Source organism: Ochotona princeps, chromosome 17, assembly GCF_030435755.1.
Source record: "Ochotona princeps isolate mOchPri1 chromosome 17, mOchPri1.hap1, whole genome shotgun sequence".
Classification (NCBI taxonomy): domain Eukaryota; kingdom Metazoa; phylum Chordata; class Mammalia; order Lagomorpha; family Ochotonidae; genus Ochotona; species Ochotona princeps.
The window spans coordinates 16,127,350-16,143,238 of record NC_080848.1 but is presented as its reverse complement, the minus strand read 5'-3'; the positions used below and the strand labels follow the sequence as shown (position 1 = coordinate 16,143,238).

General features: G+C 45.8%; 1 protein-coding gene and 1 pseudogene across 4 annotated transcripts in view; both read right to left on the bottom strand.

Annotated features, from left to right (window-relative positions):
* Positions 1-15,889, bottom strand: part of LOC101518842 (signal transducer and activator of transcription 5B) — an 81,701-nt gene that overhangs the window by 41,600 nt on the left and 24,212 nt on the right. The gene's annotated exons all lie outside the window — the stretch shown is intronic.
* On the bottom strand, positions 10,447-11,868 carry LOC101519094 (small ribosomal subunit protein uS2-like; annotated as a pseudogene).

Below are 15,889 nucleotides of genomic sequence, written 5' to 3'. Positions count from 1 at the left end.
AACAGCGACTCTGGGAATATCAGCAGCCATACACTGAGAAAACATACTTGTTCTTTGGGCACAAACTCAATGTAGAAGATGGTATTCTGCCTCTTTTCTAGGTAACTGTGTCCTCTTCATTTACCAGGAATTATCATCTAGTTTGTTTGCTTATACGCAAGTACTGATATGTAAGTCTTTCCAAAAATAAAGGAATGAATAAAGAACCCAAATGTTTTGGTTTATATTGTAGAATACAAGAAATATGTTCAAAGAGAGAAAGTCTCCTCCTTTGCTGGCCAACCAGGTGGTATTCTGCTTCTGAGGCACACCTCCGGCTCCCTGCAGATAACGCCATTCCAGGTGTGATGCTACCTGCAGTTAAGGAACACACATCCTGTAGAAAAGGCAGATCTGGGGGCAGACATGTCACATGGCAGTTAAGTCACTACTTGGGATGGCCACCTGGATCAAGTCTTGACTCCTCAGCTTCTAGTCAAGCTTCCTGCTTTCCTGCTGGTGTGCAACTTGCCAAGTCGGCAGATGATGACTCAAGGACTTGGGTCCCTGCCACACACTCTGCCATCCATGTGGAACCGGGCTGAGATCATGGAGCCTTCTGGTTTGGGTCTGGCCCAGCCTTGGCTGTTGCAGGTGCTCAATGAGTGATGCAGTGGATGAAGATCTATTTCTCTGACTCTTTCTTTGTCACTCTTTAAAATAAGATGAAGATGAATAAAACAGTAAATAAGAAAAGGTGGGGCCAATAAGGCAACAGGTGTGTCAAGAAACTGAGAAGAAATGACATAAAAAAAAAAAGCTCTTATCCTAGAAAGTCAAAATGTCCTGTCAGGGCCACCCAGCCAAAAAAACTAGCAGGGGGCTCGGCGGCGTGGCCTAGCGGCTAAAGTCCTCGGCTTGAACACCCCGGGATCCCACATGGGCACCGGTTCTAATCCCGGCAGCTCCACTTCCCATCCAGCTCCCTGCTTGTGGCCCAGCAAAGCAGCAGAGGATGGCCCAAAGCTTTGGGACCCTGCAACCACGTGGGAGACCTGGAAGAGGTTCCTGGTTCCTGGCTTCGGATCGGCGCACTATCGGCTGTTGCGGCTCACTTGGGGAGTGAATCAAGAGATGGAAGATTTTCCTCTCTGTCTCTTCCCCTCTCTGTATATCTGACTTTCCAATAAAGAGAAGTAAATCTTAAAAAAAAAAAAAAAAAACTAGCAGGACTTCTAACATTTAGATGGATTAAATTTATACACAAGGTAACTCCACACTCATGATGGCACCAAACACCAGCACTTTGCAATGTAACGCAACTACTTTTGCTAAAATAAACCGTGTTTCTCTAGATACAGATTAGTTCTCACTACGTATCTATGAGGACATCTCCATGCTGCTGTGCAGTGTGAACTTGAACATGTGTTCCCGTTGCCGCAGCACACAACAGATGCAGCGGTAAGCCTCCCCGCGCGTAACTGATAGCTCTGCCCTAAGCCGTGGGCCAGGGTCACGGCAGAAGCCTTCTGCCTGTGGCTTCTCTCACACACTGCACTGCTACAGGAAGAAGCCAACAGCAGCGACTTCCTTCCGAAAGGTCAGCTGCTCCCGACAGACCAAACAGAAAGCAGTGAATTCTTGCCAACTTCCCCTCCTGCTTCTGCAGTTAGTGTGCAATAGTTTGGCTTCCAGCAACGCTCCAAAAAAAAAAAAAAAATCAAAGCAAATGCGAGACACAGAGCATCCACGCCATCCATGGGGCTCGCTCGATGAAACTGAAGGCAACAAGATCATGCGAACTCCACTGTGCAAGCTGCGGTGGGACTGTCAGGAACCACCAGGGTAACAGGAGAGAACATAGGAAGAGGACAAGGGCAGCATGGAAGCTACATGACGCCTTTTAAAAAGATTTGTTTTACTTATTTTTTATTGGGAAGTGAGATATACAGAGAGGAGGAGAGACAGAGAGGAAGATTTTCCGTCCGATGATTCATAGCCCAAGCGTCCGCAACGACCGAGCTGAACTGATCCCAAGCCAGGAGCCCGGAGCTTTTTCCAGGTCTCCCAAGCAGGTGCAAGGTCTCAATTTTTGGCCCATCCTCCAGTGCTTTTGCAGGCCACAGGCAGGGAGCTGGATGGGAAGCAGGGTCACTGGGATTAGAACCAGCACTCCTATGAGATCTTGGCGCATACAAGGTGAGGACTTTAACCGCTAGGCCACTACGCTGGACCCTCCTTCAAAGATTAATTTATTTTGGGTCTGGTCCGATGGCACAGTGGCTAAATCCTTGTCTTGCATGCACCAGGATTCCACATGGGTGCCAGTTTATGTCTCAGCAGCACCACTTCCATCCAGCTTCCTGCTTGTGCCCTGCGAAAGCAGTAGAGGATGGCCCAAAGCCTTGGGAGCCTGCACCCATGTCGGAGACCCAGAAGAAGCTCCTGGCTCCTGGTTTTGGATCTGCTCAGCTCCGGCTGCTGCAGCCACTTGGGGAGTGAACCAGCGGGTGGAAAATTTTTTTGACTCTCCTCCTGTAAATCTGACTTTCCATTAAAATAAGTAAATCTTTAAAAAATTAGGTTACAATTTGGGGGGTAACAAATGCAACACGGATATGGTAAACATTTCTGGTTTTCCATTCTAATTGTCAATTCAGGCATGGTCCAACACACAAGGTACTGGCAGGCTTCAAAGCAGTCACCCAGCAGAAGTACATCTACAATGAATACAATGATGTAGATACAAAGAAAAGACACAGCTAATCACCAAAGAGGAAGAAGACAGAAAATAAAAATATTTAAATTGTTGGGTTAGGTTCAGGTGAGGGAGGAACCCTGAACAGACAATGAATAACACCGATGACTCCCTACCATCCTCTCAAAACAGTACTGCATTCTTGCACCGACAGTTTTAAACTAACAGAGTTGGGGCCATCATTTTGGCACACTGTGTTAAGCTGCCACTGGGGGTGTATGCATCACACAACAATGTCCCAGTGTAAGTCCTGCTGCTTCACTTCTAGCTTCTGGCTAATAATGTATCTTGGCAGGCAGTAGGTGACGGTCCAGTCAATAGGTTCCTGCCACCTATCTCGGAGGTTTGGACAGAATTCTGGGCTGCTGGCTTCCGAGTGGCAAAGGCATACGGCTGTGGGCGTTCGGAACAGTGAACCAGTAATAGAAGATATTTTCTGTCAAGCTGCCTTTCCATTAAAACAAAAAAAAAAATGAATGATATTTATTCATTTGAAAGCCAAAGTTATGTAGAAAGGGAAGGGGGAGGAAGATCAATACAATACTTGCTGCTTTACTCCCCAAATGGCCACAACAGCTGTGACTAGGCTAGCTGAAGCCACCAGCTTGAAACTTCCTCTGGGTTTCTCACATAGGGGGCAGGGGCTCAAGGGCTTCGACCATCTTCCACTTTTGTTTTTTTGAGATTTATTCATTTTTATTGAAAAGGCAGATTTACAGAGAGAAGGAGAGACACAGGGGCCCAGCAAGGCAGCCTAGTAGCTAAAGTCCTTGCCTTTCATGCACTGGGATCCCTTATGGGCGCCAGTTTGTGTCTCAGCTGCTCCACTTCCCTTCCAGCTCCCTGCTTGTGGCCTGGGAAAGCAGTGCAGAATGGGCCAAAGCCTTGGGACCCTGTACTGCATGGAAGACCTGGAAGAAGCTCCTAGCTCCTGGTTTAGAGGATCTGCTCAGATCTTCTGTCTGTTGATGGGCGGGGGGCGGGGGGATCCTTCCATCCACTGGTTCACTCCCACAGTGGCCAGTCCTGAGCCAATCCTAAACTAGGGGCCAGGAGCTAGGAGCTCCCTGGGGGTTCCCCTTGCAGGTGCTGGGTCCCAAGGCTTTAGGGCATCTTCCACCACTGCTTTTCCAGGTCACAATAAGGGAGCTGAATGGGCAGTGGAGCAAATGGGACACGAACCGGTACCTATATGGGATGCCACTGCTTGCATGTAGAGGAGTAGCCAGTTGAGCCATTGTGCTGTCGCCCATCTTCCACTTCTTTCCCAGGCACATTAGCAGGGAGCTCGATCAGAAGTAGAGAAGTGAGGACTCAAACTGGCACTTATTTGGTATTCTGGCATTGTGGGTTTTTTTTTGGGGGGGGGGTTTTATTTAACTTCATTAATTACATTGTATTATGTGACACAGTTACATAGATACTTGGGTTCTCCCACCCCTGCCCAAACCCTCCCCATTGTGGGTTACAGCTCAATCCACTGAGCAAAAAGGCTAGCCCTAAGTAATAAATCAAAAAAAAGAGCATCAAAATAAATGAAACTATACATTCAATTTTCCTAGAGGCAGAAAAATTAGGTCATTTTTTAACAACTAGTACAGAAGGAAGGAAGAAAAGTGAAGATTTAAAAACCTTTTTTTTCCAACTGAATCTAGTTTCTGACGGGCATCTCCAGCAGGCCGGAGGGCTTGGTGTGGTTTCCATCGCGGCAGTCTTAGACTGTGGTGGCAACAGAAACGGGAGGCTTTGGTGAGACAAGCTCTTTTTGTAAAGATTCTGGGCTTTGATGGTGGAGAGCTTTTAACCCCACTCTGATAACACCCTGTTTGAGATGGAGACAGCTTGGGATTCATGGAGCAACAAATTTGCTATTTGTGCTAAATTAAACTACCCATGGTTGTTTACACTGAACACAAAGTAAATTTAATTCCCAAGCCTTTCCAGGTTTCACTGCCAAATCTGAAAGAACAGGAAAGGAATTCCTGAAGGAAAGTAGGAAAAGCAAGTGTAGGCAACAGCAGAATAACAGTAACAGTAGCAGAAGTAAATATGGAAGGAACAGGAACTTCTGCCCTATTATGCGCTGTATGTTAATACATACCCTCATTGAAGCCCTCAACAGCTACTACCACCACCACTACCGCTACAGCAACAACTACTGCTACCCCTAGGCTACAGATGTGGAAATCTACTTAAAAACTCCACAGTAACAGCTGATGGAGCTGGGATTACCATTTAGAAGATGACTTCTGTAGCCTCACACTTACTAAAGGCCTTTGTCTTGTCAGGTAATGATCCTTTCAAACACCCATGGTCCCAAGTCACAGTGCCTGTGGGTTCAGTACTCAGCTCTGGCTACTGGCTCCAGCTTCCTGCTAATGCAAACCCTGGGAGGCAGTAAGTGATTACTCAAGTGCTGAGCTTCCTGTCATGCACATGAGAGATGTGGATTAAACTCCCAGTCCCTGGCTCTGAGCATTTGGGGAGTGAACCAATAAATGTAATATTTGCTTCTCTCTCTGGCTTTCAAATAAATAAAAAATTTAAACAATCTTCACCTAGAAAAATGAGCTTTTCTTGAAAATAACACCTACTGGTTCAAATTATTTACGATAAAAATCATATATAAGGTGAGTTATCACAAAATGCAACCAACAGACACAAAGAGATGGTTTGACAATTTTAAAAAGTTTTAAATGAGACTTCCTTTCCTAAGGTTTATCATCATTCCAAAACCACTGAAGGAAGCCATGGAAGGTGCTTGGGGGTTCACCTCCATTCTTCTACATCAATCAGGAATTATCTAAAAGCTTTAGAATGTAAAGGGACTAGATGGAGAACTGCCCAGGATAAGGTAACTTTCCAATGAGGCCAAAACCTAGATCCTGACCAGTAGTGGTCAGAATTAGCACTGTGGCATTTCTTATTAGAAGCAGAGTCGTCATCTTTGTTAGGTTTGCTCCCAAATTCTTCACTGTGCTTCCACGTTACCAGCCCTCATCTATGTTCATAATGGACGATCCTAAACTTAGGCTTTGCAAAAGCAGGAAATATTTCCCACAAAGGGACACTATCATCAAATAAAAGAACAATTTGTGCAATGTTCTGGGGGTAATATAGGAAAGTAAAAGATGCTAAAGTCAGCTGTCATCTAGTTAATATTCATACTAGACCACTAATTAAACATGAACTTAGCCCAATGCTGATGCAGATAGATATAAAATGTTGAATTCCTGTGACTTGTACTTTGAAAAAAATGTAGAAATAACTATGCTTACGTGCTTTTTGGTATACAGTGAATATTATTTTTGTGTCAAGAGAGCTTCCTGGCTCCTGAAGCTACGGCATTAAAGGAGATGCTCTGGACTCCTGAGTTTCACGGTGTTGTGCAACATGTTTGGGGAAACCTGAGACAAGGACACTTGGTAATACCATAGTCTCATGAAAGAAAGTTGCCTCATACAATCTCCAGTACATTAACTAGAAACAGAATAAATACAATACAGGCTTTTGTTGTTGTTCACTAATTTTCATTTATTTGAAAGGCAGAGTGTAGGGCCAGCACAGTGACTTTGCAACTAATGCTTGGTCTACAGTGCTAACATCCCATATGGTCACTGGTTTGAGTTCTAGCTGCTCTACTTCTGATTCGGCTCCCTGTCTGTGGCCTGAGATAGCAGTGGAGGATGGCTCAAGTCCATGGCCCCTGCATCCATGTGGGAGACCTGGAAGAAGTTCCTGGCTCCTGGCTTCAAATCAACTCAGCTACAGCAATTGTGGCAATTTGGAGAACAAAGTAGTGAATGGAAGATCTCTCTGTTTCTCTCTCAGTAAATTTGTCTCTCAGATAAAAATTATATGAACTTTTTTTTACAGGCCCTCAAAAATTTTTTAATAGAATGAAGGAATAATGGCTTAAAGCAATGCTATTGTCTTAGTGCATCATTAATTTAGTAATGGGCAACCTTGCTGAATTATTTGATTGGTTTTGTTTTACCACATGGATCTCTGGGATTCTCCACTTTTCAGCTCTCAATAACTGCTTTCCTGTAAGGCAACACATTCAGTAGATCTCTCCAATTAGTTGCAGATAATGGTGACGTCACAGGCACCTTTCCTTGGTCTTGACATTTACGGGAATGCTTCTAGTATCTCACGGGTAAATATGATGACTACACAGAGAAGAAAAGCCTGGGTTCTGTTTGGATGTATTCAAAGGGATGTGAGTCCACTGACATCCAGTGACTAGCTGAACATATGTGCAACCTGGACTCCAAGCGAGGATGCCTAAGTTCCTGTCACACTGGTAGCAGCTGATCGGTGGGCGGAACTGGCCACCTGAAGGCCTTTCTTTCCTGCTGAGCTCTCTCTGCTTCTCTCTCAGTAAATTTGTCTCTCAGAAAAAAACTAAATAAATATTTTTAAAGAGAAAAGAAAGACTGTGTGTGTGTGTGTGTGTGTGTGTATGAGAGTGAGAGAGAGAGAGAGAGACAGAGAGAGAGAGAGAGATCCTATCCACCAATTCACTCCCCAGATACTGACAATCACTAGGACTAGTCTAGGCTGAAGTCAGCAGCCCTAACCTCACCCCAAGTCCCCCACATTGGTGGCAGGGAGTTGACTACTTGAGTCGTCATCTGCTACTCTTCAGCGTGCACATTAGCAGGAACCAGAATCAGAAGCCAAGTAGGTACTTGAACTCAGGCACTCCAATGTGGGAGGTGGATGTCCAAAGCAGTGTCTTACCCTGCGCGTGTGCCAGACACCCACCCCTGCAACACCTTCGACCATCTCTAAAGCTGGAGTGCTCTGCCTCTCCAGGATTAGTATTTCCTCTTTAGGCAGAAGAACTAGGGCAAGTCTGAGCTACCTGGTGCCTAGTTAACAGAGTACGAGCAGGGACAAGAATTGTGTCCCATTCACTTGGGTGTTCTTAACATGGTTGATCGTATCAATTATTTATACTAAATATGATTTGGTAGAATTCCATGTGACCAAAAGAATCTAAGGTGGGGGAAATGGCTGGAGGGTCAGTTATTTCCTTCAAGATGCTATTTTTAACATCATGGCGGTCATTAAGTTGAGTCCTTATTACGGGAATAATGGCAGTGAATCACACTTTATAGAAACTGTGACGGAGGTTTTGAGTCATCATCGGTGCTAATCACGGAAAATAAAATTGCTAGTCGTACCATCCATACACAGCAGGACAAGTTTGTAAAACAGTGCTAACATCTCATTGCAGCAATTTCAAAGACAAGACTTCCATGAGATACAACAATGCCAGCATTAGCTGAACCCCCACACCCTGCAAACCAACCTTCTCTGTGCAAACTAAACTTTTTTTTTAAAAGTACTTATTTTTATTTAAAAGTCAAAGTTAGAAAGACAAAGGGAAAGATACACACTCACAGATCTTACATCTGCTGGTTCACTCCCCAAATGGCTACAACAGCAAGAGCTAGGTCAGAACGAAGCCAGGAGGTTCTTCCAGGCCTGCTAGTTGGATGCAGGGACCCAAGCATTGGGCCAGCCTCTGCTGCTTTTGCAGGTCACGGGCTTGGACCTGGATGGGAAGTGGAGCAGGGACTTAGATCAGTGCCCATATGGGATGCTGACCCTGCAGGTGGAGGATTAGCTTGCTAGGGCTGGCCAATGTTTCTTTCTTTTAAGAAGCTGAGTATACATGGAAAGCACCAAGTTGATCAACAATCTACTCCTTCGGTCATCATGTGTGCCACTAAATGCAATCCTGGAAGATTTATTACTGTGCCAAAACAAGACAATGAGGTTTGCCATCCAGTGTGAAGATTAAGTGGGCAGGATGACTCAGGACTAATGGCCACCAGGCCTGCTTGTTTTCAATACCCTAACAGTTCTTCAGCTGAAGGACAGGGTGCCAACTCAGGAAGATGGTTCAGGAGTTACAGCTATCTTGGCTATGGACTATTTTTTGTTCAACATGTATTTCCAGAGTAAATTTAGCAAATGAAAATACAGCCTTGACTTGCTAAGGGTGTCCCCTTCCCTGCCAAATACGCCAAGCTGCTTGCTCAAAAGCTGTCACTAATTAGCAGCTGCTGCTGTAAAGAAAACGAGAGCAAGTGCCAATACAAGCATATTGAACTGAGAGAGGGCCCTGGGACAGGGAGTGGGAGATGCAGAACTGTATACTGTCTAGTAAACTTCATCAACAGGGCGCTCTCAGGGTTGGTGCTATGACATAGTAAGTTAAACCTCCGCCTGCCGGGCTGACACCCCATACGAGCACTAGTTTGTGTGCCAGCTGCTCTACTTCTGTTCCGCTCCCTGCTTATGCCCCAAAGAAAGCAGTGGAGACTGGCTCAACTTCTAGGGCCCTTAAACTCATATGGGAGACCCAGAAAAGGCTCCAGGCTCCTGGCCTTGGACTGGCCCAGCTCTAGCTGTTGTGGCCATTTGGGGACTGAAGTAGCAGATGGAAGATCTCTCTCTTTGTCTCTCTTTTTCTTTCTGTAATTATGCCTTTCAAATAAATAAATCTTAAAAAAATAAACAAGGGCGTTATAAATTCCAGAGAGGGGGCAAGGCAATAATGGATACAAATATTGTGAGTCTATATTTAAAGAGAAAACGGGGCCAGGCGTGGTAGCCTAGCAGCTAAAGTCCTCACTTTGCATGCACCAGGATCCCATATGGGTGCTGGTTCTAATCCTGGCAGCCCCACTTCCCATCCAACTCCCTGACTGTGGCCTGGGAAAGCAGTCGAGGACGGCCCAAAGCCTTGGGACCCTGCACCTGCGTGGGAGACCTGGAAGAAGCTCCTGGCTCGTGGCTTCAGATCAGCTCAGCTCCAGCCATTGCAGCTGCTTGGGGAGTGAATCAAGAGATGGAAGATTTTCCTCTCTGTCTCTTCCCCTCTCTGTATATCTGACTTTCCAATAAAAATAAATAAATCTTAAAAAAGAGAGCAATGGAAGATTTTCCTAACACCCTGAACTTACAGAAATGTCATGAAAGTGATATCAGTGAATTCCATCACAACCATTTCCACCTTTTTTTTTTTTTTTTTAGGTTTACTTTATCCTTATTGGAAAGGCAGATTTACAGAGAGAAGGAGATACAAAGATTTTCTGTCCACTGATTAATATTCCCAAGTGGATGCCACCACTGGAGCTCAAACAATCTGAAGCCAGGCGCCAGGGGCTTCTTCTGGACCTCCCACTCGATGCCAGATCCCAAGGCTTTGGGCCGTCCTTCTCTGCTTTCCCAGGTCACAGGCAGGGAGCTGGACGGGCAGTGGAGCAACAAGGACACAAATCAGCATCCATATGGGATGCCAGCGGATGCAAGGCGAGGATGTAGCCACTGAACCTTCACACTGGGCCACTGGGTAAGTTTTCATTGTCTACACTTCTGTTTCTGGCACATTAACACTGATCCTTAGACAATACAAAAACGAAACTTTATTTAAAAAAAAAGACTTATTTTTATTTGAAAGACACATGTATAGAGAGAGGAGAGACTGAGAGATCTTCCATCTACTGGTTCATTCTCCAGATGGTTGTCTGTGATGGCCACAGCTGTGCAAGTTCAAAAACAGAGGAAGCTTGGAGTTTCTTCCAGGTCTCCTTCATGAGTCAGGAGCCCAGGGATTTGAGCCATCTTCTTCTTCCTTTTTCTTTACTTTTCTTTTTTTTTTTTTTTTTAAAGAAACCGGTGTTTGTTTATTTTCCATCAACTTCACTCCACGTCTGCTTCAAAGACTGCAAATCATTTAAGACCACTCAGTGGTTGTTCCTACCCATTCAGTGGCCTGAGCCGTGGGGGCTGCAGACCACTCTTCAGTGGCAGGCTAGGTGCTCCAGTCTTCAGTGGGGCCCTGCTGGATGGGCACAGAAGGCACCTGCACACCCTCGGACCAGTCTGCAACCTCGGGCTGGATAGCCGTGAACTCAGGAGCGGGGCGGTCCATTCACCCTGGAACTCCTCCTTGGTCATAGCTTTTCAGCCATAGCCTGTTCTTCTTTTTCAGTCTCTTCAGGATCACAGTAGAGGTAGAGATCAGGCACGACCTCCCATGGGTGTTCATGGGAGATGGTCCTACGCATGCGCAGAACCTTCCGGGCCAGCATCCACCACATCAAACCCATGGAGTGGGCTTCCTTGTTGCTGCACGGAATGGCAATGTCCACGTAGCGCAGAGTAGAGTCCACGTTGCACAGAGTGATGGTGGGCAGGTTCACGTACGATGCCACTGTGAGGGGCTGGTGGTCGGCCACGGCTCTCGGAAGGTGGCCTGGATCTGATTAGTGAAGGTGCCAGGAGTGAAGCAGCCAGCGATGGGAGTAGCTCCAGTGGCAGCAGCCAACTTCATCACAGCCCTCTGGCCAGTGTTCCGGGAGGAGATCACGCTGACATCTGCAGGGTTCTCGATGGCCACGATGACTCGCATTGCCAGCAGGAGCTTCTCCCAGGTCCTCTTGAGGTGAATGACATAGATGCCATAGCTTTTCCTTTTGTAGATGTACTGCTCCATCTGGAAGTCGAGTTTGGTGCCTCCCAGGTGGGTTCCTGCAGCCAGGAACTTGAGGACATCCTCCTCCTCCATCTGCAGGACATCAAGGGCTCCAGACACTGTGACAGCTTCCCTGTAAAGTTACGCCGGGAATCAAAGACAACGCCGTATGGAGCCCTTGCCAGGAGCGCGAAAGCTTGAGCCATCTTCTTACTGCTTTCCTGGGCACATTAGTAAGTTGCTGCATGAGAAGTGGAGCAGCCAGGACGTGAATCAGCACCCACGCTGACACTAAGGCAGAGACTTAATCTATTATGTCATGGTGCTCCAGCTCCCACAGTGGAACTTGAAAGTACCTTTCAGGGATCAGCATGATGGTGCAGGGGACTAAGCTGCCTCTTGCAACGCTGGCATTCCCTATCAGGGTGTTGTGCTCAGCCTCAGCTGCCGTGTTTGCAGTCCAGCTCCAGGCTCATGCATTCATGTAGGCAATGGAATATGGCGCAAGCCATCCATCTGGGAGACCAGGATAGAATTCTTAGCTCTGCCCTCACAGCTGCAGCCTGATTCACTACTGGCTTTGGAAGCCATGTGGGGAGTGAGCCAGTGGATGAAGAGCTCTCGCTCCCTCTCCCTTACTCTGCCCTTCAAAAAAGAAAAAAAAGCAATCTTTCCGGACCCAGTGCGGTAAATGCTGGGATCCCATGTGGTTACTGGTTTTAATCCCGGCGGCCCCGCTTCCCATCCAGCTCCCTGACTGTGGCCTGGGAAAGCAGTCAAAGATGGCCCAAAGCCTAGGGATCCTGCACCTGCATGGGAGACCTGGAAGAGCTCCTGGCTTTGGATTGGCTCAGTTCCGGCCACTGCAGCTGCTTGGGGAGTAAATCAACAGGCAGAAGATCTTCCCCTTTGTCTCTGCTCTTCTCTGTATATCTGACTTTGCAATAAAAATAAAATAAATCTTAAAAAAAAGAATTTTTTCCTATTCTAATGGCTTCAGTCCGGATATTGGGTGTGCTGAACTTCATGGCTGATTTTTTGGTATGGAAAGCGGCCGTGAGTGGTGGAAAGCAGAGGGGAGCCAGGAGTAGTGCACTGCTGCACTAGCTCGTAGCCCGACATGGTTAGCAGGCACTGAAGCAGTCCCAACCAAGCCCAAGGCACGGTCTCAAAGCTAAATCACAGGCCTGGAACAGTGGTCCAGTGGCTAAATTCTTGCCTTATACATCCTGGCAACCCATATGGGTGCCGGTTCATATCCTGGTTGTTCCACGTCTCATCTAGCTCCCTGTTTGTGGCCTAGGAAAGTAAAAAAGAATGGCCCAAAGCCTTGGGACCCTGCCTATGTGCGGAAGACCCAGAGGAGACTCCTGGCTTCAGATCAGATCAGCTCCAACGGTTGTGGCCCTTGGGGAATCAACCAGTGGATGTAAGATCATTCTCTATATATTTCCTTCTCTCTGTAAATTTGTCTTTCCAATTTAAAAAATTTAAAAAAAAAAGCTAAACCACACAGCCCATTCTTCAAATAATTCTTCAAGGTTCTCTCTGTTTCTGCCAATCAGATCTTCCACAATATCAAGATATTTCTCTTATCTGAGCTAGTTTCTGTCCCTCACCACCCCCCAAAAAAATACTCCCTTAACTTCCTTTCCCTTTCCTCAGCAGGTGGACTGCTATAGAAGTCTATTTTATCTATACATGGACCTACAGAATAAGTCTTTCTGTAGCAAAATGAAAAATGAGAATGAAAAAGAAAGACAAGGAAGAAATGGAAGGAGTGAGAGGACAGACCAGGAAAGGAGGATGAAATAAGAATGGGAAAGAGAAAGAAGAGAGAGAATAATTTAGAATAAGAATATAATTTTCCCAAATCAACAAATTCTGCTGTGGCTGAGGTCCCCTATGTAGATATGTCCCAATGTCTGTATAAACAATTACCAACAATGTACTGTGCCAGTAATTTTCTAGCTCAATCAGGCTATAAGAACAATTTGTTTTATGAAACATTCAGAAGGACTAATCTCTGCTATTACTATCAGTGCAGGTTTACCAGCAAGACTTGGAATAGATAAACCCACAGACATACAGATTAGGAATCATATTTTCAAAGCTTTAATAACCCCCTAGCGGAATGCAACAAGCTGCTGAATTAACTTGTATTTGGATACTTACTGTGTATGCATGCCCAGCTAGCTTCAGCTACAAAGCGAAAACTGAATATTCATGGGAAAAAAAACCTGTCAAAGCTTCAAGGTCATTTTAGAAGAATAAGGGCCAGCTCTGTGGTCTAGTGGATAAAGCTGCTGTCTGCATTTCCAGCAGCCTGTATGGGTGCTGGTTGGAGTCTCGGTTTGCCTCAATTCTGATCCGGCTCCCTGCTAACACATCTGGGAAAGCAGCAGATGGCCCAAGTGCTTGGGCCCTTGCACCCATGTGGGAAACTGGAAAGAAGCTCCTGGCTTCAGCCTGGCCCAGTTATGGCTGTTTCGGCCATTTGGGGAGCGAACCGGTGGCTTTACCTACTATGTCACAGTGCCAGTCCCTGTTGTAAATTTTTAAATAGGGGGAAAGCCAATGTTTGCCTAGTAAGCCACATGTCTTCTACCTGTAGCTGAGATCCAAAAGGAACAGTACTATTGGCTTTCCTCCTCTTTTCTTTCTTCCGTAGGAGAGGGCCTACATCCGGTCCTTCTGAGGGTTATGGCCTCTGGAAACAAACTTTGAGGTTAAAGGGGAATGAACAGAATCAAGGAGATGGCAACCCCCGGCAGCAGGTACAGTCCAGGAGGGCGGCACAGGCCAGAGGGGCTGGCTCAGACCTCCAGACAATGTTTACTTCACAAGTGCTTGGGAAGCGCCAGCAAGGGCACTTCAGAAAGCTTCTGGAGAATGCACCGATCTTTTTATTCCACTGTTCTACAAGCTTTTTGAAGCACCTTCCTAAAACACACAGGCTCTGTCGTCCCAGGCACGGAGAACACAGCACTGAACAAAACAGACTCTGCCCTGGGGAACTTAGATTCTGGCATCGAAATACGAAATAAAGTTTAGGTAGCCACTTTCACTGTACCTACGCTATACTTTCAAGTTCTTATCTTTATGTGCTGCTCTTTACTTCTATTGAGACAAAGGGACATTACCGGACCATAAAATATTATGGGTAAAGAACAAATCCATACATTCCAATCAGTATTTGGGGCAAATTTTTTTAAAGTCAACATCAGACTAACAGGAGGTTTTTGTTTTTGTGAGGTCTTGACAACGTGAAAGCGATTTCTGATGAAACAGGGACATTTAGTCACTGCTGCTAAAAGTGGATTGTCTTTATGAACCTATATGATATGCAGAACAAACTGGGTCCAATCAGGGATTGCACAACTAAAATCATTCTAGTGTGGCCTTACTCCAGCTTTTTCCCAGGATACACAATTTTATTTAGAGGACAACTTTCATGCTTGCAATAATCACGTCAAATCCTTTATCTCTCAAAGAAGATATACAGATTCAATCTTCACAAGGCACCAAAAAAACAGAGCACAGAACTAACATCTCATGATAGGAGTCAAGCCTTTCCTCACAACGGAGGAACAGCAACATAAGGTGGCTAAATTTAGCCTTTTTTTTCCCCACAGAATAAAATATCGGTCAAATTCTTCTGAGACAACAAATGACATCACAGTGAAAACCTCGGTCAAACAAAAACAAATTAAAAAATTCCCACCTGTTTCTCAATCTAACACAACAAACTTCTGTGGAATATAATGAATTTTTTTAAAAAAGATTTATTGATTTCATTACAGCCAGACATACACAGAGGAGGAGAGACAGAGAGGAAGATCCTCCGCCCGATGATTCACTCCCCAAGTGAGCCGCAACGGGCCAGTGTGCGCCAATCCGATGCCGGGACCCAGGAACCTCCTCCAGGTCTCCCACGCGGGCGCAGTGTCCCAATGCATTGGGCCGTCCTCAACTGCCTTCCCAGGCCACAAGCAGGGAGCTGGATGGGAAGTGGAGCCGCCAGGACCAGAACCTGCGCCCATATGGGATCCCGGGGCCCCCAAGGCGAGGACTTTCGCCGCTAGGCCACGCTGCCGGCCCCGAATATAATGAATTTTAAAGCAAAAGAATCAACATTGGGCCAAGCGCAGTAGCCTAGTGGCTAAATCCTCACCTTGCATGTGCTGGGATCCCATATGGGAGCTGGTTCAAGTCCCAAATGCTCCACTTCTCATCCAGCTCTCTGCTTGTGACTTGAGAAAGCAGTTGGAGGAGGGCCCAAAACCTTGAACCCTGTGCCTGCAATGGGAGATCTGGAGGAGGCTTCTGGCTTCTTGCTTCAGATTGGCTCAAAACAAGCCATTGCAATCACTTTTGGGGAGTGAATCAGCAGACAGAAGATCTTCCTCTCTGTATCTCCTCCTCTCTGTATATCTGACTTTCAAAAAAAAAAAAAAAAAACAGCCTTGTTGGAGCAGAGACTTTCGTATATGCCCTTAAATTTAGATCTTTTGGGATACATTTTAAATATTCTAAAATGGGCAATAGAGATTGTAATTTGGAAAAAAGGAAAATTTCCCTTTATAGAATCATCCTGAATTTTATCGAAGAATAATTTATAGTCAATAAGTTGAAACAAGGAGCACACATTGTAG